The following is a 26,492-nucleotide window of genomic DNA, read 5'->3' as shown; positions in this document are numbered from 1 at the left end:
CTCAATAATAAAAATGTTTATATTATCCATTACATTCATACAAAGAAAAAAAAAACAGAAGTCTAAGAAACACACCACTTTAAAGTAAAAATATATAGTTGTGTATAGTATACAACTATACAGCTTTTATATACTTGTATAAATACTGTTGCACATACTTATTTTACTGAAACTATTTAAAAAAACTTTTTTCATTTTATTTCCAATGCATTACAAAATTTTAGCCCTCATAATATAAAACTATCCTGTAAATACATAATTAATTTTAAGCCTAGCATATTTCAGAACAAAATGAAAATAGTTGCATCTCTAAAGTATTTTATTTTGCATTTAACATGACTAAATATATTCCTCGAGTATATTGTTAATATATATAAATATATATAAAAGCAGAGATATTTTTAGAACCTTAACTATATATAGTAGGATGAATTTCAGTAAATTGCACTAAATTCTGTACTAAATCTTCTGAAGGGAAAATAATTTTATTAAGTCCATCACTATGTAGTGATTGTATATTAATATATGTAATATGGATTTTATTTATTTGTGAGAAATACCTAGTTATGCTCAGGATCATGTAGTTTCTATAACCTAATTCAACGCTCCTGCAAGCAAATATAACTTTAGCCCATTGAACAAACCCTATATCTTTGCTACATATTTAATGTACAATTATTTATTATAATTTCCCTCAAGAATTTTCTAATTAGGAGCAGAGTGATAGTACAGCAACCAACCTAGCTTCAATCCCTGGCACCCCATGTAGTCCTGTAAGTCTTCCAGAGTGATGCCTTAATGTACAGCCAAGAGAAATCCCTGAGTACTACCAAGTATAGTCCCCAAAAAGAATATAATTTGATAATATTCTTAGAATCACTCACATTGTTATAATTTGCTTAATAACTATTTAGAAGACTTTTTACACATTCAATTGTACATGAAAAAAATGTCATTCTCTTGGTTAGTAACATATGCTCATAATGAAAGTCAATGAAATGAAATCTACTCAAACTAGATATATGTCTATCATAAGTAGTACTTTGTATAAAATTCAATTTTGTAGATATAACTAAGGTAAATTTTTCTGGACTATCAAGCCATACAATCTATGCTTATTAGTATTATTTTTAGGTGGGGTTGGGAAGTACATTCAGTCATGCATAGGGTAGGCCCATGGTTTTGTGTCAAGAGATCACTCCTGACATTGCTTATCTGATGATATATGATGCCTGGGATCAACCCATGATATACAAGCCAGGTGCCCTACCCATTCTGTGATTATTCTAGCCCCTTAATTATCATTCTTTAAACTGAATTTGATTTATATATAAATTTAAAAAAAAAACCTTTACTTCATTCTATTCAATAACTGTTCACTTTCAACTACAAGCAACTGGAAGAAAAATCAGATAGAAAACAATTAAAGAAACATTAGGCTCTAAAGGAGAAAATCTTACCCTGGTAAGAGGAGGACAGATTAATAAAGGAACTGAGAAAATAATAGCCAGGGAAAACACTTTTTCCCCTCTCCAGCATTCTGATGAGTCTGCTCAGATATATATTGATTACATATAAAGACTAGTTCAAAGTGAACAGACATATAACTTTGCTGCTAATGTAGGGTTTTCTACAGGAGAAGTCTCAGTGAAAAATAGGTTCACAGCAACAGTTTTATTTGCTCTCTGAGTGTGGTCATTGGATGATGAAGATGGAACTGGGTTTATCTGAGATATATGAAACCAACTAGAAATCTCTTCAAATTTCACAGCAGTCGAAGTGCCATTACTAACATGATAAGGTCCATTTCATTTCATCAGGAATTGATCAGAAGGGTACCTCTTACCTTTCAATAAAATCCATTCAAGAACCATGTTGGCTTTAGGTTGGGATAATTATTTGGGTAAAATAAAACAGCATTTCATATGCTGCACCTATTCTAAATATCAGTTAATCTCACTGACTTTTAAGACTGACAACTTTGAAGCCCAATAAACTAATTCTGGGCCCATTAAATTAACATAATACCTTATTCTTTTACAAAGACAGATCCATGCCAGTGGCCAGCAAGGACTGACCATTTACTCATGGACTCCTTAAAGAATTATGGAATGAAATCCCCAGAGAGTAATGCTGCTGCTGATAGGCCCCTTGTAATGAATTTTTTAAATAATAAAAGTTGAAAATATTCAATCTGAAGAAGACTAAAGGCATAAATTTGAGTTGCAAATACTGAGTTCCTTATTGATGGAGACACAGATGTCACTCAAAGAAAAGTATCCTTCAAAAAAGAGGTTATCAGAGACTCTAAAGGTTCTGATATGAAAAGACCATCCAAAGATCCTGTGACAAGACCCAGACTAACTTTGATTGGTATGAATCTGAGGATTCAGATAATTACAGGCCAAACCACCAATATGAATAAAAATGCATATAATATGATTTTATTAAAAATAAACCATTCTCTACTGTTCCCCATTCCTCCCCCACACCATTCTGTCACCATTGAATTAATGTAAAGTTTTTCAATAAAACTATTTCATTCCACTGACTTAAAGGAAGTAATAATAAACTATCAGAAGAACAATTAGCATAAATTATATTGAGTAAATATCACTAAATTTATTGTTTATATCAAATATATGAGAAGTATCCATTATACTGGATACAGAAATAGACCTGAGAGCAAAGATTTGGTTAAAGAAGTAAAAATGTTAGTTTGACTGGAAGTAACATAGAAAACAGATAGATGGGCCAGAGAGATAACATGGAGGTAGGGCATTTGCCTTGCGTGCAGAAGGATGGATGTTCAAATCCAGGCATCCCTGAGCCTGCTAGGAGTGATTTCTGAGCATAGAGCCAGGAGTAACCCCTGAGCACAGCTGAGTGTGGCCCAAACCAAAAAAAAAGAAGAAAAGAAAGAAGGAAGGAAGGAAGGAAGGAAGGAAGGAAGGAAGGAAGGAAGGAAGGAAGGAAGGAAGGAAGGAAGGAAGGAAGGAAGGAAGGAAGGAAGGAAGAAAGGAAGAAAGAAAGAAAGAAAGAGAGAGAGAGAGAAAGAAAGAAAGAAAGAAAGAAAGAAAGAAAGAAAGAAAGAAAGAAAGAAAGAAAGAAAGAAAGAAAGAAAGAAAGAAAAGAAAGGAAAGAAAGGAAAGAAAGGAAAGAAAGAAAGAAAGAAAGAAAGAAAGAAAGAAAGAAAGAAAGAAAGAAAGAAAGAAAGAAAGAAAGAAAGAAAGAAAGAAAGAAAGAAAGAAAGAAAGAAAGAAAGAAAGAAAGAAAGAAAGAAAGAAAGAAAGAAAGAAAGAAAGAAAGAAAGAAAGAAAGAAAGAAAGAAAGAAAGAAAGAAAGAAAGAAAGAAAGAAAGAAAGAAAGATGATTTGGACAATGGGGGTAGTGTTGACTGGTTGGTAATAGTTTGCACCAAAATTATCACCGTCAATCATCAAATAATGGAGGGGGAGAATGTTGGAAGAGCAGGTTGTAAAGTCTAATGGAGGTGATATGGGGGTGTGGCAGATAATCATGGACAATTTGGAAATGATAGTGAGCAATAACTTTAGATATTCATACCATAATTTTAAACATTATAATTCTGTTATCTACAATGTAAAATATGAAAAAAATAAACAAGTCATCTGTTGATTGTAAAATAAAAACATTGCTATTGCAGGCCACGCAGTTTCTTAAGAACGAATTGTACAAATTCATCTATGACATATACCATTAAGTAAAATGGTTTCAGTAGAATACAAATTGAATACGTTAATTTTCATCATTCAGCAGCTTGCAGGTTCTTTTAGTGGATGATTTTGTTTGATCATAATCCTATTAATGAAAGTTACCTTTAACAATTTAATAATTATAATTATATCTATTAAGTAAAAATTACCAGAATTTTAAACATATTTTTTTATTTTGAGCCTTTTTATAAAGCAAATATAATATTTTTACATGTTTGTAATGTTTTCTAAAACAACTTTTTATTAATTTCCAGAGTCTGGAGTTTGATATTTCAACTGATGCTTGTTTTGAAGTTCAGGCATAATTGGGGAAATGTGAAAAATTGTATTTGAATAGGTGCCAAATGCTGTAGAATGCTATCTAAAATTTAATTTTTGATCATTTTGTTTGAAAAATTTTATTAAATTTCAGCTTTCTCATACAGGATAGATCTGTATATACATAGATATATAGAAAAACATGACACATTATTGTGAGCACTGGATATATTTGAAATTTAATTTGAAATTTCATAGAATATTAGGCTATGATTATATAGTGGTTTATAATTTATATTTAATTTATAGTTATACATTATTTTAGGTCTATTAGTTTTATTTATAAGTATTTTTATCAACATCACTAGAAAATTTGGACATCATTAATATGTTCTGGACTTCTTAAAAAACACATTTTATCATAGTATATACAAATGATGGATAATTATAACTCATCTCATATTATTAAAACCATCTTTATACAACATTTACAGTATATAATTTATAGTGTCTACTACATTTGTGGTCATTTTCTTCCTATGACCATCAATTTTTTTTTTTTTTTTTTTTTTGGTTTTTGGGTCACACCCGGCGGTGCTCAGGGGTTACTCCTGGCTGTCTGCTCAGAAATAGCTCCTAGCAGGCACGGGGGACCATATAGGACACTGGGATTCGAACCAACCACCTTTGGTCCTGAATCGGCTGCTTGCCAGGCAAACACCGCTGTGCTATCTCTCTGGGCCCGACCATCAATTTTTAATAGAAGTGCTAAGGATAATTGAGAGTGGTGATCTCACCAGCCATACAGGATTGCTTAATAGTAATAATATTCAATTTTTCCAGGTAAATGTTTATTAGAGAACATAGATCAGGGTCCTTAGTAAAAAATTCATATTTTATTTTCCATATTCTCAGTAGTCAGATTATCAGTTATAGAACAAAAATTAGAAATTACCATATCAGCATATATAAATATTCAGCACCCCACAACCCTTCCCTTCTATACAAGATTTATTTTAATTTATATAGAAAAGTTGGTTGACAATCCTAGTAAATTCTTTTTTATATAATATCTTTATTTAAACATCTTGATTACAAATATGATTGTGATTCGGTTTCAGTCATGTAAAGAACACCCCCCTTCACCAGTGCAACATTCCCAGTGCAACAGATTCTTATCTGTTGGAGTATATATGTAGAATTTTATGTAGTATTTATATTTGGTTCAAAAAATACAAAAACAAAAAAAACAGAACTATACAGGTCTCATTTAGTTATCTAATTTCAATTTATCTACTATATCCCTTTCGTCAGTCATTACTTTCATTATAGCCATCAAGAAAATTGTAGTACTGAACTTAACATCCTATTTTCTAAGTTTCAAATCTTAAGCAAAAGAGTCCTTTTATTAGATCATAAATCTCATGACATAAGTACTCTGATAATATCTATTTTAGTCAAAATAACTTTCTAAAGATCATATGGCTGATAATAGGCAAAGCATGATTTTGTGCTCTCACCTTTCTGCAACCAACTAAACTCAAGCATTTCTCTATACTGCATTTTAACTAATTTAATGAGAGTCTGTACATATTACCTTCTTTTGCTATAATGAATTTTAAGTCACCAGTTCCTGGCATCAGCCTGGGCCAGGCTTTCAACTGAAACCCTGCGGATTCAAAAATCTATTCCAACTACTTAACTTTCCTCTGAAAATTCCCTCATCTATAAAATTGGGGATGATGATAATTGCAAGTATGCCAGGTAAATTTATAATAATTATTGAGCTAAGTCTTTTGAAAAATATGAATCAGCTTTAAATGTTAATATTACTAATCTTAATAATTAGAGAAAGTAGCAAAATGTGTCCAAAGAAGTCCGTAACTAACTTCATTAGTCTTTTATTTATGGAATTAGTTTTAAGTCCTTCAAAATGTGCTTTAAGTTGATTACACATACGGTTGACTGCATTTTTAAATGTCCATTACTAATATGGTCTGCATGATAAATATAATTTTTGCTATTATGACTAGAAAGTGATGTGCTTTGATCAAGAATTTTTATCTTAATAAGTAAATGCTCTCCTACTGCCTTTTCTTTGTGATAGCTTGTATTTATTCATACATGTAGACTCATTGATTAACACTGTTTAAAAAAAGTCATATTACAAAAAATAAAGTCTAAGAAAATTAGATTTGGGGGCTGGAGAAATGGCATGGAGGTAGAGCATTTGCCTTGCCTGCAGGACAGTGGTTTAAATCCCGGCATCCTATATGGCCCCCTGAGCCTGCCAGAAGCTATCTCTGAGCTTAGAGCCAGGAATAACCCCTGAAGTGCGATCCAACCCCCCAAATAAAGAAAATTAGATTTTAAGCCTAAGAAGCAGGTTAGAGGGGCCGGGCGGTGGCACTAAAGGTAAGGTGCCTGCCTTGCCTGCGCTAGCCTTGGACGGACCGAGGTTCGATCCCCCGGTGTCCCATATGGTCCCCCAAGCCAGGAGCAACTTCTGAGCACATAGCCAGGAGTAACCCCTGAGCATTACCGGGTGTGGCCCAAAAACAAAAAAAAAAAAGAAGCAGGTTAGAATGGAGCAGAAATACAGTAATAACTGATAAATATTTTATAAGTCTAAAAATTAAAACTTGTTAAGCTTTCTGATTTCAAATGAAAAATAGGTTTTATCAAGTATAGATATGTTTCTCTTTATGGTATTAAGAGAAATTACACATAGAAACATGAAAGACATTCCATGCGTTTAACATGTTGCATACAAGAACAAAAATGTGTATCCCAAATATGCATTTTATTGTAATTAATCCAACTAGGTTCTAATGATGACCATATGGATTAGAACAACAAACTATCCACTGTTATGTGTATATTCTGTTGGAATACTTGCATGTTTTCAGTGTTTCAATAAGATCTTGTTAAAGAATCATGTGGTGGCTTCCAATATCATTAAAGCCTGCATATGGGAGAGCACCTGAAATGTAGGTGCTGAGTATACTTTTTTGTAGCTGAATTGAAATTACATAAATCATATTGAAAGTTATTAAAGAAAGTAAAATAGAACTGAGCAAGTTGGTTGAGCGTAATTCTGACACATATAATTTCTGAGTTGTATATCACAATATTAGCAGTTATGTGAGCAGGATATATTGGTAATGAGCATTCTGAACTTGGTCTTTAAGCTCAATACTTTTAATAAAGATGTGTTAGTATTGCTCTTCAGAGGCCTTTGATAACTTCAAATTGCAAAATGAGCTATTATTTTACTATACGGTAAATATGACAAAGTCAGCAATAAAGTAAGAGTTCCAAATTAAAGTAGTTGATATCTATTTTTTTTATTTATTTGAGTAATAAAAGAAAAATGATTTTCCATTTGTTTTATTTTATTTATTTTAAATTATTTCCTCCCAAACAGTTCTATTGTAGAGCTTTTTTAAATTCAAAATATTAAGTATTATAGCTGGGTCATCTGTATGAAAACAAAACAAATTTTAAAGAAAGATATAAAAATTTTTAAAAATTATATATAATAATAATTCTAGAAACCTAGGTATGTATAGGGTGGTTTAGTGCTAAATTAAGCAATTTTTTTTTCTTTTTTGGGCCACACCTGATGAGGCTCAGGGGTTCCTTCTGCCTATGCACTCAGAAATCGCTCCTCTCTCCCTCTCTTTCTTCTCGCTCTCCCTCTCTTTCTACTCAGGAAGGATGGAGCTAAGTGAACGGTGCGCAAACGAGCCTGGGACGCACAGCCTCAGCGGCCCTCCGAGAGCACACAGTTAAGTGCTCAATTAAGGTGAGCATGTGGCCCTCCCCGCACTGCCCCGCACTGGACCAGCTCTCCTCACCAGCCACCACGCTTCCACCTCGGGTGCGCTTCTTCGGCCTTCGGGTCCCTGCAGCTGCGCCCCGAGATGTGGAAGGGAGGTCAGAATATTCACAGAACATAAAATAAAACTGGATAGATTATGTAAGAATAATTGAAGGAGAGAGACAGGAGCTGGAATAGGAAATTAATTGCTTTAACAGACCTTTAAGAGTTTGCTACATGGTAAAAGGAGTCAAGATACCTACGTCAGCTACCTGCGGAGTCTCTGCCCTGCTCTGCTTCTTCTGAGGAAACTGAGGACCTGAAGGGAGCCTTGTCCTGTGCTTCTCTGTCTTTTCTGAATCCTTGAAGCTCTCCTCAGAGCCCTGGGAAGCGAACCCCCAAAAAACTGCATTCTGAAGCTACCCAGCAAGTGAGTGAGTGAGTAAGAAATGGCTGACTGTGGGGATTGCCAGGTGGAGTGCTGATTGCTCTACCTGTGGAGTCTCTGCCATGCTGTCCTTCTTCTGAGGAAACAGACAACCTGAAGGGAGCCCTGTCCTGTGCTTCTCTGTCTTTTCTGAATTCTTGAAGGTCTCCTCAGAGCCCTGGGAAGCGAACCCCACAAAAACTGCATTCTGAAGCTACCCAGCGAGCAAGTGAGTAAGAAATGGCTGACTGTGGGGATTGCCAGGTGGAGTGCTGATTGCTCTACCTGCGGAGTCTCTGCCCAGCTATGCTTCTTCTGAGGAAACGGAGGACCTGAAGCAAGCCCTGTCCTGTGTTTTTCTGTCTTTCCTAAATCCTTGAAGCTCTCCTCAGAGCCCTGGGAAGCAAACCCCAAAAAACTGCATTTTGAAGCTACCCAGTGAGCAAGTGAGTGAGTAAGACATGGCTGACTTTACAAGCCCAGAAAGGGGAAGCCACTGAACTCTGCTGGAACTCAGATGCCAGCACCCCTATCTGCCTGTCTTCTGTGCTGTGCTCCATTATCGGCCTGATTTCATCCTGTGTGTGGCTCATCTGCGGAAGGCTCACCTTCTCTGGAGCCTTCCCTGGAGGTGAGTTTACAAGCCCAGAAAGGGTGGAGCTAGAGGAGCACGGCTGCTCCGCTTCACTTCCCGGCCGTGCACATCATTTAGCCAATGAATACAACCACAACACGTAGGAAAAAACCACAATACAAGTGTGACAATGGGGAAACAACACAGGCCAGCGCCATACATTGAGAATGACAATGGCAACTCTGATGACTTGAAGTCAGTCTCTCAAGTAGCGACTTTAAAGTCGCAATATGGAAAATGTTCAAAGAACTCAAAGAAAGTATAGAAGAGAACGCTAATAAGAATCAAGAGAATATGAAGATAGAAATCAGAAAACTCCAAACTGAAATTTCTGGTCAAATAACAACTCTGAAAAACTCAGTAGATGAATTGAAGAAAAACATGGTTGAGCTTTTCCAGGGGTTAACAGCAGCTGAGGATAAAATTAGTACACTGGAAGATTAGATGAATAATACTTCCATACAGCAGAAGAAATTGGAAAAAGCCTTAAAGCAAATGATCAAACAATGGAAAAATTACTCAAAGAATGGGAACAGATGAAAATAGAAGTCTATGATAAGCTCAACAGAAACAACTTAAGAATCACTGGAGTCCCAGAGACCCGGAAAGAAAATCTCCAGGAAGAATCAACAGTCAAGAACATCATTAAAGAGAAACTACCAGAGCTAATGAATACATGTGATCAAATCCTGCATGCCTGAAGAGTACCAACTAAAAGAGACCCCAGAAAAAACACCCCAAGACACATCCTAGTCACAATGACGAATCCCACAAATAGAGACAGAATTCTGAAAGCAGCAAGATCAAAAAGAGAAATTATATTCAAGGGAACATCCTTGAGATTTACTGCAGACCTGTACATATACACAATGGAATATTATGCAGCTGTCAGGAGAGATGAAGTCATGAAATTTTCCATACATGGATGTACATGGAATCTATTATGCTGAGTGAAATAAGTCAGAGAGAGAAAGACGCAGAATGGTCTCACTCATCTATGAGTTTTAAGAAAAATGAAAGACATTCTTGCAATAATAACTTTCAGACACAAAAGAGAAAAGAGCTGTAAGTTACAACTCACCTCATGAAGCTCACCACAAACAGGGATGAGTTTAGTTAGAGAAATAACTAAGTTTCAAACTATCCTAATAATGAAAATGTACGAGGGACATAGAAAGCCTGTCTAGAGTACAGGCTGGGGTTGGGTAGAGAGGAGGGAGATTTGGGACATTGGTGATGGAAATGTTGCACTGGTGATGGGTTGTGTTCTTTACATGACTGAAACCCAAACACAATCATGTATGTAACAAAGTTGTTCAAATAAAAAAATTAAAAAAAATAAATCACTCCTGGTTTGGGGGACCAAATGGGGTACCGGGGATCAAACTGTAGTAAGTTTAATCTAGTGCAGGCAAGGCACTGCTAATATGTATTAATGTTTATAATATGTATTATAATATACCACTTGCGCCACTGATCCTGCCTCGAAAATTTAAAATGTAGTAAAATTTCAATTTATAACTTTATTAAAATAAAATTCCTAATAGTTTTGTATCTGGTAATAGATCTGAAGATGCTCAAATGATAGTACACTAAATATTTTGTTTTAATTTCTGAAAAATATATTTCTATTCAGTCATTATTAGAGTACTAGGATATCAAAGTCATATAAGTTATATAAAATTCAAACAGGTCATTACATAGAATATTATCATATAAAATAAAAAAGCATTATGTACATTTATCTACATAATAATCTGATATTTTATTATACGTGATTTATGTTATAATCATATAAGCTAAAATGATTAGTATATCACTAAAATTATAGCCATGAAAGTATAAATATTATGCAAACATATTTCAAATAGGAAAATTAATTCTCATATCAATCTAACTACAGATTGAAACAATTAAAAATACTTATTAATATGTTTTAGTTGTGGAACCTAAGCAACAGCTCAGTGGATAGGGTGTTTGCCTTGCACACTGCTGACCTAGATTCAATCCCCGGCATCCCATATGATCCCTCGAGATTGCCAGTAGTGATTTCTGAATGCAGAAGCACTAGTAACCCCTGAGTCACCAGGTGTGGATCCAAAACAAAAATAAATTTTTTTCAGTTGCAATTTATATATTTCTTCTTCCAAGTCCAATACTCAAAGCTACCTTGTGCATATAGGAGGCTCAATACATGTGACTATTTTCCTAAGTTCCCTTGCCGACTGATTTCAGTGAAGTTCAATAAAAAGCATTTGCAGAAGATTGAAAGAAAGTAGATAAATATTGGGTAGTTATATTTGTAACTTTCTTCTTCTAGGACTGCTAGATTTCACTATATCTCTTTAACACAGCTCACAAATCCTCTGTGGTAGCCATTTCTCTGTCTATGAATTTGGCTAATTTTTTTTGGTATTCTGTTAGGCTAGTGGTATTATAGTTATCTGTGCAATTGATTCAGGGATACTGGATTATCCTTGTGTAATGTCTTCATGGAATGTCTAATTTTTAATATATGCTTCTAAAGGATCACTTATTAAGTACTATAAATCATTTTTATGGAGGGCTAAACAGATCCTTTCAATATCTGAATTTTACATACTTTGTTGTATGTATCTTTTTCAATGACTACTTTAAGTCCTGAATCGATATGTTTACCATAATATTTTTATAATAGTACTAACGAAGTAAACTTGTTCAATTTGTCATGCCTTCTATCTTTTACGACATCTAATTACATTTGCATTTTGTGGGCACTTAATACATATTCGATGCAGCTTAAAATATCAGACATATAAAAAAACTTGTCCCTTAAAATAGATGTTTTCTAAGGGAACTTTAAAAGTGTAAAAAAAAATTGTCTTAACGTTTTGTTGTTGTTCTTGACCTTTCAAGAAGCAATTCTACATCTGGAAAACTATTCTAAAGAATGAATCTTCAAAATGTGGTTACATTTAGCTACAAGGTTATTCAATATGTCAAATTTTTAGAAGTAATTAAAATTGATTATATCTCTAACTTTATAATTGCTACCTATGGAATACTGAAGAATTGAGCTGATTTTTCAAACTAACTTTCAGTAAATTGTATTGAAAAGACATAAAGTAAAAAAATAACATGAAAAGTAAAGGTAAGTTGATTAAATATAAAATGAGATTATATTTCAATAATGTATTATTTAGGAAGGTACATCTTTTAGATAATACTTTCATTAATATTTTCTGAAATTCCATATTTTATTATACCTTTTATTTTATTATATTACTGAAAATAAAATTTTAATCAAAATCAAGCAACTTTTATCATTGAAAATTCATAATACAGAAAAGAGGTAAATATGAGTTATATTCTTATCTGATGAAAAGTGAAATTTATTAATAATTACATAAGAATATTAAATATTAATATTTAGTCAATATATTTAGATAATTTTATGTCTATTTCTAAATATTTCATAATTATTTCTGATAAGTAAAACTGAAATATGATATTATGATAAATAGTTACACTTTTTATTTATATTAAAATTACCAAGAAATTAAAATTACCAAGTTTCAACAACTTTAACCTAAAATATTTGGAATGAAAAAGATGCTGGGGGGGGGGCAGCAATGTTGCAGCGGTAGAGCATTTGCCTTGCACACGGACCACGGTTCTATCCCCCTGAGTCCAATATGGCCCCCAATCCAGGAGCGATTTCTGAGTGCATAGCCAGCAATGACATCTGAACTTCACCTGGTTTGGCCCAAAAACAAACAGACAAACAAACAAAAGATGCTGTGGGGCCAAAGTGATAGCATAGTGGTAGGGCTTTAGCCTTGCAAGCTGCTGACCTGGAACAACCCAGGTTGGATTCCCAGCATCCCATATGTTCCTCTGAGCCTGCCAGGAGCGATTTTTGAGTGAAGAGTCAGGAATAACCCCTGAGCACTGCCAGGTACGCCCCAAAAACCAAACAAAACAAAACACAAATGATTCTGAAACTGATGATGAGAGGTTCTAAATTAAATGTCAACACCAGGATTTCTGGGAAATATGAATATTTAAAGGCAGCTTTCAAACTGTCTTCATAAAATAGTAACATTTATATATGTGAATATATATTTATTTAATCATCATTTCCCTAATAGCTTCACAATTTATCATAATAGACTTTTGATATAGATAATAAATATAACAGTAACATGAAAATTGGAAGGTGATACAAACATCACATATGTCAAATACATGGAAAATAAGTCATAATATTCATTAAAAATAATAAATATTAAATTTTACTCTTTAGGAATTTATAGTTTCTGTACTGAAATCAATCATGAAATAATATTTTTGAATAAATATATTACTTACAATCATCAATATTTAATCAGTTGTATATTGCCATAATGCAGAATATATCAGATTCATACATGTGAGAATTTTCCAAAAATGTAATCATGCTCTTTCCATTTATCAATATCTTTATGTTCAAGTACCTATGCAAAATATTCATAATTCATGTAATAAAAATAACACTTTACACTGTTAATAATCTCATGGCTCTACACAGTTTTAAAGTGTAGAATTGTTCTGAAAAAGCACTGTTCTGTAAAGTATGATTTTCAAAGTAAACATCCATCATGAACATTGTTAAGTAGAAAAGACTCTGTAAACAATACTTAAGCTGTCATAATAAGGAGGAAATATCAAGCTCTATTCCAATAATAGGCAACATAAAGTTTGTTCTTTAAATAGTATGCACCGTACTTTGAAAAATTCTAGAACTATTGCTCAGCTCTGTAAGACCAAAAGCAAACAAAATCTTAGCTTGAACTTATCTCTGAGAGATGTCCTGGTTGCCTCCACTTTAAGAGGAAGTGCAATCACTATAATAAAGCTGGAAGGTCAGATCATCAATATATCTGGAGCTCCCCCAGACATACAAGAAAAGTAGTTAAAATTTGTTTAAACCGACCATGTTTGCAAACTAACTTTAATTTATTTATAAGAGGACCATTGCACTTTTTTTTTCTTTTTAAAGGAAACTTCTTAATTGGAAATAAATCATTCATTATTCACTGTGATACAGGTTTCATACCCTTAGGTAGCATGTGGTTATTCACATAGTAAGCTGAAGAAAGGGAAGAGAGCTATTACAATAACGTAGTTTGGCTTTGACTCACTGGTTTTTATCTCACTTTAACATCCAATCTGTTATAAATGGTGTTAAAGCTGGGGGAAATAGGGTTCTCTTTATTTTTTCTAGATGGTGAAGGATAAGTAGGAGTCATTTCAAGATGCTGAAGTTTTCATTAAATCAGGCAATCTATTTCAAATACTAAAGCTATTCAAATGTAGAACTAAGACTTCTATTGTATTTACTTAAGAGCTTAAAAAGTGCTATTCAGAATCCAGCAGTCAAACGACTGAATGATATGATTAGACCTTTATTTTGACAGGGCTCACAGACAAGTCAATTATACCCTCAGTTAAACTTAGGTGTCATAAAAATTTCTAATAAGCTGTTGAATGTTTATAAGGTACCAGCAAGCCACAGACTAGCTTATCAGTTTCTGTTAGAGTGACCTCTATATGCAACTTCTATGTTTTTGACTAATGCACCTGAACTTAATAGAGAATATTCATTACAAGGAGTACAAGTATAACCACACAGATCAAGCATACTATCACAGGTATGGGGCCATACCTACTAAATGGTTCAGTGTCATTCTTAATTCTGCATAGAGGAATTCCCTGGAGGTTCTCAGGGGACTGGCTATATGGGATGCTAGGGATCAACCTGGGTCAGTACACATTGTACTCCAGTCACTTGTACATTCTTCCATTCACCGAGTGCTTAAATAACTAATGGTATATTTCTTAGAACAAATACATCAGGTGAAAAGAAGCATGACATATCCACTAGCCATCTTTTGAAGATTGCTTTTATAAAACACCATGGCTCCATAATAATTTCATTGAATCAAATGAATCTAATCAGACTTTATATATTTGTAATTACCATCTAAATTTCACTATTAAATAATTATAAAATGAAACCTTCTAGACAATATACCATGGTTGCTTTTACTCCCCAGAATTATTACTGAATATTAACAGCTCTATTTTGTATTAGAAACCACAACTTGGTGCCAGATAGCACTGTGCTTACCACACTTGCAGGCTACATAGTCTTTGAGCATATCTGTGGATCAATATAAGCAAAACCAAACAATGAAAACCATTTCTTTCTACTCTGACCTCCAAGCAAACATTATCAATTACTCAATTTTTAAAACCTGTGAGGGAGTTTGTGATTCTGTAAATATTTTTTGTTTTTTTTTTCCTTAGTTTCTAGGCATCTTTCAATTTTCTCATCATATTTCTTGAGCCCTGTAGAAGTTAATTAACAAAAAATATATACCTAAATATTTTGTTTTAATATTAAGGAATAATGACTGTTTTATCAGTACTTCACTTTCAGATATAAGTATGTGTACTCTATATAAAACAATAATTTTGTTATTGTTATAAAACCCTTTGCTTGTATAAAAAATTTGGAAGAAAAAAATTAGAAATACATCTAGAAGAATAATTATATGTATGTAATAATGGGAACTACCATCAATATGTATTCTTTCACTTTTTAATTTATAGCTATATATTTGGAATTAGTATGCACAACCAATTATTTTAATTTTCTTCAATATTCTATGGAAAATACAACCCCTATAATTTAAAGTAGAAAAGAAGAAATTTGATGAACAAATGCTAGGGCAAAATATAACTATTGCATGAATTACCTAGCTATTACTGATATTAATTAGATCATTTAGAGCCACTAAGATATTTCATTTCCAATAGGGCACAGGAAAAAAAATAAAGAGCATCCCATTGGAGGGGATTCAAAGAGGTGGTACCACACGTAGGGTGCTTGTATTGCATATGGCACATTATGCAATGTCATTATAGTATCCTATATTTTCCTTTGAGCACCACAATGACTAAATCCAGAGCACAGAGTCAGGAATAAATCCCAATCACAGCCCTGAGAAGAGATGCAGATATAAACCTTGAACATTTCTGAGTGTGAACCAAACACTATCCAGCTAAATAAAAAAATTAAAACACCTTTTTTAAGATTATCAAAGCTTTATTTCAAATTTACTTTTCTAATGTGTATTATGTAGTAGGAAATAGAAACTCCATACCTGTCATTTTTAACATAGATGTATATTTTCCTAAATTCATCTAAAATTAGGAAACAGTATCATTTACAGGCATTCTAGTGAATTCAGGTATATGCATTAATTTTATAGCTCATTCAATTACATAGTAAAATATAATATATGTATATATTATAGTAAGGAAAAGGCCAAGAAATTATCTTTAAACTTAATGAGAAGGGATGTGTTCTATTGTTTAAGATGTTTACAATTACAAATGAAATGATTAAGATGTTTGTAATATTGCAAAATAAGTGCTATATTAAAAAAGGAATAGATATTAAGTCTTGAGTGAAGTGATAATTTTCACAGTAACCTGAACATACAAGTCTTCTTTTTTTTGGGGGGTGGGGGGTTTCACACCGGGTAATGCTCAGGGGTTATTTCTGGCTATGCGCTCAGAAATCCCTCTTGGCTTGGAAGATCATATGGGATGCTGGGGTCGAACTGAGGTCCATGCTAGGCTAGCACTGGCAAGACAGACTCCTTACTGCTCCCTGCCACTGCTCCAGCCCATCATCAAGTCTTGTATATGTGAAATAACCAATTTCTTCTCTCTTATAGTCCACCATTTTCATGCAGCAAAGTTGTCCAACTCTTTCTAAATATTTCTTACGTTAAAAAGGCAAGAAAATTTGAAAATCTTCAAATTGCAGCTTTCTTTATCAAAAAAGTTACTTTAAAAATACAGAACACTTGGACCCGGAGAGGTAGCACATTGGCGTTTGCCCTGCAAGCAGCCGATCCAGGACCAAAGGTGGTTGGTTCGAATCCCGGTGTCCCATATGGTCCCCCGTGCCTGCCAGGAGCTATTTCTGAGCAGACAGCCAAGAGTAACCCCTGAGCACTGCCGGCTGTGACCCAAAAATTAAAAAAAAAATAAAATAAAAAATACAGAACACTGATAAAATGTACAACATAAGTGAGAGTTCGGCTTGATACCAATATACATATATATACTATATATATAGTGCATACACTATATAACAGGAAAAACATTCTATGCTAAAGATATCCATAAAAAATATTCACAATAATGTGAGACAAAAGAACAGTCTATTTTTACTATAAACAAACAAAAATTTGACCAAGTATAGGAAACTAAAATAACTGACAACTTGCAAAGGCATGATTGACAGCCTGTTTTTTTTTTCAGTATTTTCAAGATTTTACTATTGGAATATGTAGTCTAAAATTGAATAAAAAATTACATTCGAGTAATGCAGAAATTTGGCCCTAGAAGGAAGGTGTGTTATAATGAAATATTACATAGGAAGGAGGTTGACCCTTTTTACACAGCAGTAACATTGATGGCACTATGGATTGAAGTAAGTTGAAAATTTATAGCTGTTCTTAATGAAGTCCCTGTATTGGGAAACAGATAAGAATGCAGAATAGTAATAATAATGTATTATATTATATCTGAAATTATTAAGTATTAAAAGGAGAATATCTTGTAAATAAAGCTTGCAGTGTGAAAGCAAGAACGGAATGAAATATAGTGAAAAAAGAACGGTCTTCTCTGGCTTCCATTTTCTCATTTCGGAACCTGCTTCTTATTAATCATTAAACATGAGTTAGAGAAAGTTGATTCTACTTAGAGGTTGAAAGCCAAAAGATACCTCCTGAAGCATTTTCATTACAGAACACTCGCATGAGTAGTACTAACTGTGTAAAAAAGACATACTTACTATAATGATTGCAAGCAAAGGAAGATACTACACTGTAGCCAGGAAAGTTCAATAATGAAACTTATGTCTTTCACTATTTTGACAAACTTCCAAAATTCACATGGCTAGTTCAGTAGTAGATCATTAAACATGAACAGAATGTGATTATTAGTTGTGTCGCTGATGCTTCAGAAAGTTACATGGCAGGGCAATCAATCCCATATTCCATTCTCTTTTATTAACAGTTTGTACTTATATATTTAGAGTAGTGGAATTTACTCATACTGTGATCGAGTGAAAATTTCAATTTCTTTCTTCTTCTTCTTCTTCTTCTTCTTCTTCTTCTTCTTCTTCTTCTTCTTCTTCTTCTTCTTCTTCTTCTTCTTCTTCTTCCTTCTTCTTCTTCCTTCTTCTTTCTTCTTCTTCTTTCTTCTTCTTCTTCTTCTTCTTCTTCTTCTTCCATCTTCTTCTTCTTCTTCCTTCTTCTTCTACTTCTTCTTCTTCTTCTTCTTCTTCTTCTTCTTCCTCCTTCTTCTTCTTCTTCTTCTTCTTCTTCTTCTTCTTCTTCTTCTTCTTCTTCTTCTTCTTCTTCTTCTTCTTCTTCTTCTTTTTGATTTTGGGACACACCCGATGATGATCAGTGGTTACTCCTTCTATGCATTTAAAAATCGCTCCTCGCCTGGGGCACCATATGGGACGACTGAGGATCGAACCACATTCTGCCCTATGTGAGCCACATGCAAGGCAAACGGTCTACTACTGTGCCATCTCTCTGGCCCCATCCACTCTAACTTTTAATCAATGCTTCTGTGTAGTAAAGAAGCCACTGCTTTATTTAGAAAAACAAGAAAAAGAAAGAAGGAAGGAAGGAAGGAAGGAAGGAAGGAAGGAAGGAAGGAAGGAAGGAAGGAAGGAAGGAAGGAAGGAAGGAAGGAAGGAAGGAAGGAAGGAAGGAAGGAAGGAAGGAAGGAAGGAAGGAAGGAAGGAAGGAAGGAAGAAAAGACATGAAAAAGAAGAAAAAATATAACTCATCTGAAAGCAATTCTAATTGAAGCAGGAAAAATATGTGTAAACAAAAATACAATTATTTCTCATTTTATTTCAGACATCTCCAACAAATATGGCAAAATGGAATAAATAGAATTCCAGAATAAATCCAGGTTATCTTTCAAACTGAATTTCTTTCCTTGTCCACCCACTGAAATTAATTAAAATGAAAGAAATGCTGAATATCTCTAACCTGTTTCAGCCAACAAAAATCTGTAAATGTTTAAGTATATACATAATTTTATTCATGTTCATTAATATTTTCACTATTTTAGAAGAAGAAAATAACAATTTAGTATCACACTGCAATGTTTGTCATGTAAAATTAAGCAAAACATTAAATAAGTTAGTATAGTAGAAACCAAATATATGTAGCATGAAGTCTCTAAATTTAGTACAAAATCACAGCTAATGTGTAATTTAATATAGAACTTAAGTAATCAGTTTTCAAAAGAGTTACATAATTTTTTGATTTACTAATGAATTCTTTTATTTTTATTTTTTTAAATATATTTTTTATTTAAGTAACATGATCATATTTGGGTTACAGTCATAACCAGAACACCCCCCTACACCAGTGCAACATTACTCCTTCCCCCCTTCCCATCCCCTGCCTGTATTTGAGACAGGCATTCTACTACAGTAATTTGTTTTTAAGTTCAGTAAGTTGTATTTTTTTTCCTTAAAGGATAAGAGTAAAAACATATACTAAAGGTGTGATAGTGGCAATTGCCAATATTTGCATAGGTCCAGAAAAATGGAGAAAATGGAAAAAAAATTCTTGACCTGATTACAAAGAGGCCTCACCCCAGAAGTTTATTGGCATAAGACAGACTCTGGGTTCCAGGCATACCAGTCTATTCAACTCCAGTCAGAGTTACATAATTTAACAATAGTTTTAAATTTAAAAGAACAAAGCATAATATAAATAATGATAGCAGCTCATCTTCATACATTTATTTTTGTAGCTAAATATCTTTTAACTACTAAAATTTTTAATATTTATAAGCCCATTTAAAAGAGTATTTTGGATATGTTAATTTAATGTATAATGTATTAGCTAAAGATTGTTCTGACTGATATAGGGTAACCCTTAGAAAATTATTTTAAGTGGTAAATTCCATTAAATCAATGAATCATAAGTCACACTGCTGAATACAAATGGTACTCTCCTTGTATATTGAAACTGATCAGTCTATAGCATAAAGAATGAGTTGAATATAATTTAATTCATGTGCCTTAGCAATAAAAATATAAGAGCATCGATATAGCATAGCTTAATATATGCTTATTGGATTGTTATTTTTTTTAAATGTTTTATAAAGGAATTTTGTGTTGAATTATTGGATGAATAGCTAATTACTTATTCAGAAAATCTTATCCATGGTACAAAGAGGAAGGACTTCAGAGGAAAAATAGTAGTTAGCATGTAGAATAAAATATTAAATGAATATAAGAATATATCTATATATGAATTATCAATTGAGTATGTTCTAAAAGCTAGCATGTTAGAAAATAATTTTGATAGCCTTCTATTATGTTCTTCACAGTTATATATATTGCCAGAATTTTGCTTTTTTTTCTTCTTTAATTCTGAAAGGAATTCAACATAAAAAATAAAAGTGAGGATTTAAATGAGATATTTACAAATGCAAATTATAAAAAGTTAGAAAACACGACATCTCATAAAAATTATAATGTTTTATTCATTTTTAAAAGAAGCCAATATATCTATTTTACTGTTTTATGCAGTTGTAGGATGCAGTCCAGAATCACTTCAGTATGTGTGTTTTTACATAAATTATGTAGTTTACAAACCACAGTTATTTTGTATTGAACGTAGCCAAGGAATTATGATGCTTGTCAGAGAATTATGCTATAGTTTTAAGTTTTTAAGAATAAAAAAAAAAAGCACAAAACTTTGCCACACTAGCCCACACCAGCTCCTTTCTTTCTTTTATTTTTTTTTTATTTTTTTTTTATTTTTTTTTCTCGTGGTTATTATTTGGTTGTTTCTTTGTTGCTGTTGTGCATTTTTTGTAGTTGTGGGTTTTGGTTTTTCTTTCTATTTTTGTTATGGTTTTCTTTTTTTATCCCTTTCTTCTTTTAAATTGATATTTATAACCTCTAGACAGACTCTTCCCAATTTTTCTTTCTTCTTTTTTTTTCTTTTCTTTTTTTTTCCCAACAGAACCACATAATTTGAATCATCTGTTTTGCCTCATAAATTGAAGTGGAAAAAAAATCAATGGTACTAGGGCCAAACAATTGTATGAACATTGAGTGGAAATAAAAAATGATCAGACTTAAAACTAAACCCGAAGTCAACGACAACAGATTCTATACCCAATATACAACAACCTAAACACAGAGGGGAGCAGTTACACTAGCAATCTGGAGGGGGGGCAAAGGAGAGAGAGATAGGGGATGCATACTGGAACAGGGGTGGAGGGAGGACAACACTGGTGGTGGGAATAGCCCTGATTCATTGTTACTGTGTACCTTAAAAATTACTGTGAAAGATTCATAATACACACTTTGGTCACAATAAAAAATTATTTAAAAAATAAAAACAAAGCCATTACTTTTTAGCTAGGAACCTTTTAACTGAATATTATAAAACAATGCCTCAGAAGCTGAAGCAATAGCACAACATTTACCTTGAACATACCTACCCATATCAGATCCTTATCATCCCATATGGTCCCCTGAGCATCCCAGGAGACATTTCTGAGAGCAAAGCCAAGAGGAACTACTGAGCACTGCTGGGTGTGGCACAAAAAATAATCAAGCAAAAATTCTTCAAGAAAAGACAGTCAAGTAACCTCATTTTATTTCTCAAAGTTATCAACTGGACCCACACACTGTGATTTCTCATACCTCTAGATTTATTCTTTGTGCCATGATTGTTTTCTACTTTACAGTTTATTCACACATAAACCTTGTCAATGTAAACCAAGAAATAGAGGAATAAATTAATAGTCTTTTCTGATGTGTTTTTACTCATTCCATTTTACATCTCTAGATTTATCAATGATAATTTTCCTCTATTCTTAGCTAAAAAATTTTAACTCCTTTTTCTTATGTGTACTAAAAATCCTTTTAAAGTTCTTAGACAGCAGTCACAAAGTAACATGTAACAGAGACTGATTGATTTAATCCAGACTATTAACTGATCTGAAATATGCATGCTAAGTCTTCTGTGACTAAATTTTAGGAACTTATTTTCCCATGGAAATTGGAAACATAATCTGGAAATAAGTATCAGAATTGGTCTTCTTTTAATGGTTCTCTTTAAAACTGCAACTTGTTAAAAATGAATATGTTGAATACATTATTTTAAAAACTAGTGTTATTTTAGGAGAATAGTTATTTTGATTTTAGGAACACAGAACAGAGATGAGAATAACATTGTAATTAATGAAGAAGTAAAATAAAAGGAATATATAGAGAAATATATAAATGAGATATGTGTGGCAGCACTTTAAAATATATAAGTTAGAGAGAATGTGATTAGATTAACATAAATGAGAGAGAAGAAAAGTTAAGCTTCTAGTTTCTCTCTTGAACAGAAATTATGCATTAATTTCTAAAAGACACATCTTGGCAATAATGGTGAATGAGTAGTTCAAACAGTCTTAGTTTTTTAGAAGTCCTAGATTTTGCAAATCAACACTAATTAATAAGGATATAATTAAAGATGTGCACAAGCAGAATTATGCAAATTATTATTCATCACAATAGTGCCACCATGTGGGCCATTCTCTCACCCAATGGGGATAGAGCTTAATGGAATGTAAGTTTCTAGAACTTCTAAACAAAATTCAACATGGTTTTTGTAAATCTCTGATGAAGTAATTTAACAAAAAAGCATTAATATGTGGCAAGAATCTAATATAAAGATTCACCATGCTGTACCCTTGATATATCAATTACAGTTTCTATGATGAGTTAATAGAAACTGTGATTTGAGTTAATAGAAGACTAACACATCTTGAAGGACCAGAGAAAGCCTGGGTGTCAGAGCTATTTCCCTACATGAAGCCAACACAGGTTTGATCCACATATGATCCATAGACTCCTCCATGAGTAATCTCTTAGTGTGGAGACAAGTGTGAGATGCCTATGGCAAAATGTGGCCCCCAAACAAAAACCGAACACATTATTCCTAGGTTATGTTTGTATTAACCTTAAGTAACCTTAGGATTAAACTACTTTTGTGATATCCTTCTCAGGTGTGACAATTCTTAGGATGTTATCAATCAAATGGCTAAAGAGGTCAGAGGAGTATAAACAAAAAATATTCTCAACTAAAAATTAGCATGTGATCACTTTAAACTGACTTCACAGTGTCTATTTTATTAAAGCATACAAGTGTGCATATAAACAAAAATATACATAGTAAATATAGCAATCAATAACTTTATTATAGTATAATAGAGAACTATCCAGTTGAATGTTTTGTTTTTAAGTAAAATGGTTTATTTAGGAAACAGAAAATAGAGGAGCTACCCCAGATATGGAAATGAGATGCTTGAATAAAGTTAGGTGTTAAGAAAATACACAAATATTCTTATTTATAAGAATTCTTATTTATAAGAATAATACATTCAACATTCCTCTTATAAAGATGGTTTAAGTAACAAAAATCTATTAATTCCTACTATAGAAAAATATATACTCTGCATAAGTAATATTAGGTAAGGCATAAATATTATTTAAATAAATTATAATATTAATACCAGGATATCAAGAAACATCACACTTATTGAAGATCATAATAAGAATAGCCAATATCACTTGACTGGAAAGAATGAAGAAAATTTAAAGCTACATGAAAATGTAACTAATATAACTTGGAAAATCAAAAAGTTCCTAAACAAATGACAAATATTATCATTGGATTTCTGATTTGATCAATCATTTCCTTCACTTTAAAAACCCTCATGGAAATAAACATTTAGTAAAATAACTGTAGGAATTTTATGTAAATGTCCTAAATTATTTTTCACAACTAAGAAAACATTTTATAAATATATGGACTAAATCTATTATCATTTTTAAAAGTGCCCGTTTTCTAGTGAAAAATAAATGTTTATACAAATCTTTTCTCCAATCAAAGTCATCACCATATACTAATTTTTCTTTTAATATAATATCTTAATACCAATAAATTATTTTTAGAAAACCTCAATATTAGTGTCTCATTAGTTTAATGACTAGTCTAAGGACTAATGACTTATGTCATTAGTTTAATGACAAATGGTCTAAAGTTAGAGTTCACATATACAAAGTATGAAATGATATTACCTAGAGATCCTAATAGAACAAACCCGACAATATAATGGCAGTAATAATAGAAAATGTGGAAATTCACAAAAATAAGTACTGGACAAAGGTTTCAGATTAAAATCCTTTTTTAGGGCCATAGAGACAGTACAGGGTTTAGGGTACTTGTCATTCACAGGGCCAACTCAAGTTTGATATTCAGCATGCCACAGAGTTCCTGAGTTCCTCTAGGAATATTTCCTGAGCACAGAAACAGAGTAAAACCTGAGCATTTCTAGATGTGCTCCTCAAACCAAAATACTTAGGATACCCACCCTAGTCAAAAAATAATTTTAAAGGCTGTATATTTCATTAATTAATAGTTGAATGAAGAGAACTGGAAGTATCCATGAAGTTAAACATGCAATTGTATCATTGCAGGAATTTCTCCTGTGTAAGGGTCATAAATCTCAATAATTATTCTTTTGATTGAATAAATTAAAGAAAAGCTATTTTTAGCCCTCTGTCTGAATAATTTCTTTGAAAGTCATTTACTATTAATGGAGCTGTTTGCTTTGTGAGTTCAAATCTCTGTCAAGCATTTCTCAAGCAAAGCATCAGACCTTTGAGATAAAATTGCTATCTGGATCTGGATAAAGCTGACTTCTACTGGAAGACTTGCCATCTTCTACAAACATACACAACTCAGATATCTGTGGATATTAACTCTTTTATATAGGTCCCATTTCTCCTGAAGTTCCTAACTTAGAGTCTTTCCTCTTGGTACTCTTGTTTTCCCTCAGAATCCTGATGAATCCACCAAACCACAAGACCTAGCCAGCTTAGTCTTTTGCATGAACACACTCCTTATCTACTTTTTAAAAAGTAACAGAAAATTCCCTATTTAGGTTTTAACTCTTTTCAATATGAGGCAACATCTATTTGGAGCTGCACTCTAAAAGAGAAAACATGAATGGCAAGTGCTACTGCATAGATAGAACTTAAAGTCCACATTAAAGCCTCAAACTTAAGGACCAATCAAAGAAGAGGAACTGGAAGAGAATAAAGAGTGGGGAGGTCAGATATTAAGAAACTTCAGATCCCACTAGTTACAGATTGTCTGAAAGAATATCTTGCAGTGAAAAAATGTCAATGTTTAATGAGGCTCCGTCTTGAATCTTCTCTTATTCAGCTTTATAGGACATCTTGATATCTACAGCACACATGTAAAAGGGGTTGAATAAACTCATTCAAATCATTCTATTTCCATAAATGATATTGGAAATGAAATGTAACAGCAGTCTTTGCACAGAGCCAAGAACTGCAAGCTTAGAATACTAACTGGTTCGTTTATTTTCCTGATTACCATATGTAGATCTGAAATGCCAGGCACAGATTTCCAATAAACTACCCTCTTTAAGTTAACTTGCCTTTTCTTTTTTCATCTCTGAATCTGTATTCGTGTCACATAAATTTTACATTATTTAAAATAATTATTTCCCACAGTTCAAAAACATCATCTGCCCCAAATCAAGAACTGTCTCAGCATCTTATGCAAGTGGTACCATTCATTAGCTAAAAAGCAACTCTCAGAGATCAATTACATACTATACACCTTATATTACCAGGCTAAATGCACGCAAGATATTGGCTCATTTTTGTGGCCAATTTTTAACTAAAAATGATCAGATACTTGGGTAACATGTTCAGAGAAGGTTACAAACATCAGCTTTTCATCATTCCTGCAGATTGTCAAAGTGTTCTTTTATTCTACACTATCAGTGCTTTGTTACATGGGCAGAAAAGAAAGCAAACTACAATGTCATGGAAATCTAGCACTTTAAGAAAGAAGTGCATACTACATACAATGAAAACACCAAAGTCTTCAAGAAGGGTATCTCGACATTATTAAAACTTGCATGGGGAAAACTTTTGAGGGGATGAAGGTGATTACTGAACTGCTAATGCAGTTACATTGGATACTGATCTTTATTTCCCATAATTCTTACCCACTGGAAACCTAGCTTTTAAGACACTGAATAGAATCAAGACGGACCTTCTCAAAATCTGCAAGCTATCAACTTCCCCAGGAGGCTCAAATCCTACACACGAATACACACACACATATATACACACACACAGGATCAGAGCTTACAGAGCGAGGTACCAGGGCATTGCGCGGTGGGTGGAAGGCAGTTTCCACCTTGAGGGTGCTGGGCATCTGGTCACCCCTAAGCCTGAATCCAAGAAGGAGAGGGTGCAAAGAGAATCCAGGGTGGGTGTGGGGAGCAGAAGGAGAATGCTTCTACTCCACGACACGAGTCACCCTTCTGAAGCCAGGCAGGGCTCTAGATGCCATCCCACCCGACCTGCCTACCTCCAGACTCCAGGAAGCATCCAGGGGCGTCCTCCCTTTGCTCCTT

General features: G+C 33.2%; 1 protein-coding gene across 1 annotated transcript in view; it reads right to left on the bottom strand.

Moving 5' to 3' along the window:
* PCDH15 (protocadherin related 15) overlaps positions 1-26,492 on the bottom strand; it is a 1,226,762-nt gene that overhangs the window by 1,200,032 nt on the left and 238 nt on the right. The window contains exon 1 of the mRNA XM_049790532.1: positions 26,447-26,492. This exon is cut by the window's right edge and continues 238 nt beyond it. The gene's annotated coding sequence lies outside the window, so the exon portion shown is untranslated. The remainder of the gene's footprint in view (positions 1-26,446) is intronic.

This window comes from Suncus etruscus, chromosome 17 (genome assembly GCF_024139225.1).
Source record: "Suncus etruscus isolate mSunEtr1 chromosome 17, mSunEtr1.pri.cur, whole genome shotgun sequence".
In the NCBI taxonomy this organism is placed as follows: Eukaryota; Metazoa; Chordata; class Mammalia; order Eulipotyphla; family Soricidae; genus Suncus; species Suncus etruscus.
Note: the sequence above shows the minus strand (reverse complement) of the source record. Positions and strands in the feature narration are given on the sequence as shown.